Genomic DNA, 1,561 nt, shown 5'->3' on the forward strand with positions numbered 1-1,561 from the left:
GTGTCCGCCTACTCTGTGACCAAGGTGCTTCCCTAATGCTGTCTCAGGTCCCATGAGATTGGAATGGAATAGAAGTTGTGTTCCACTTACTGGTGGTCCTAAGATTGCATGGAGAGTCCTCTAGGGACCTTAGGGGGTGTCCACTGACTTTGCACCCAAGGTGACCCAGTGCTGGTGCTGACCAGAAGGGACCCAAAGGACTACTTCTAAACAGGCTCATGTCCCCCTTGTCTTACTAATCTTCTTTCTGCCCAACCTTTGGTTTGCCAGGCTAGAAGAGAGGTTGAAGTGTGTAAAAACTCTAATTAAAGTATATTCTGAAAAATCTAAGCCTACAGGAGTTGATGTTTAAACTTTTTTTAAAACACTTACAGTCTGTGACCACCCATCAGAATATTAAAGACTAGTAAGACAAATAACGACCAGAAGATAATAATGAATGTCCCACATGACATGCTAAACTGTGCCATGTTGGAGATTCACAGCTACCCATGCTGTACCTAGGCTTCCTTTCTTCTTAATGTCATCAGCCTGTCTCATGNGTTTGCACAGTGCTCAACCACATAGAATTAGAAATGGCTTTTCAGCTAATAAGTGTGTGTGATATTATTGTTGATGAAATGGGAGTAAAAGCTGTTAGTGTAAATTCTTAGGAAGGCTTTGGTGCTCCCTCTTAACTTCCAGAACATGAGCAAGATGGTCAGGATTATAAGCAACTATTTCAGTTTTCAATCAAATCTGAAAGCTAAAATCACCAATAAAATAAAATAAAATAAGCCTGTTTCAGTTAAGAGCATATTGTTTGAAAAAATAAACACTGACATTGCTTAGCTAGACTATTAGCACAGGGTAGCAAGGAAGTGTGATTCCGTCACAGGACTCTGACCTGATCCTAAATGATATGCTACTATTAAAATTTAGAGAGAAGAAATAAACACTTTTATAGGATATTTTAGTAGCGTGAGCGCTAAATCGAAAAGATTAAATAGTATTTTATAATAGGGTAAGTGCTACAGAACTCCATGAAGAAGATTTTAAAGATCAAGTTGTATTTGCAGTATATCAAATTTAATGGGAACTGCACAGCAGCTTCCTGCTGAGTTTGGCACACATAGCCTCCATTAAAAGGCCCTGAGCCTTCATGCATAAATCTTCCTATCAGAGGCATAGGACAAAACCAGTGTCTTTATTATGGTCTTCCCTACATTTGGTACACTTTAATAACTTTAGTAGTGTCAAATACCCAGTCATTCATAGGCAATCCTACATCACGTGCTATTCAAAGATTTTGGTTTTATATGTCTTATATCACTGTAGNTGATAAACTTTCCAACGTCAGAGACGATCTTTAAGCCCCAAGAATTCTTTATAGTTTTAGAGATCATACAGTCTTACTCATGAAATTTTCTAAAGAAGATGGATAAAGATCCTTGCTTCCAAGCCTGAGAACATAAATTTGATCCCTGAGACCTATGTGGTGAAAAGGAAGAATGGATCCCTTTAAGTTGTACCCTGATTTCAATACATATAACATAACTTGCACAGGACACACACAAACACA

The sequence above is a fragment of the Mus caroli genome, chromosome 9, assembly GCF_900094665.2.
Source record: "Mus caroli chromosome 9, CAROLI_EIJ_v1.1, whole genome shotgun sequence".
Lineage (NCBI taxonomy): Eukaryota > Metazoa > Chordata > Mammalia > Rodentia > Muridae > Mus > Mus caroli.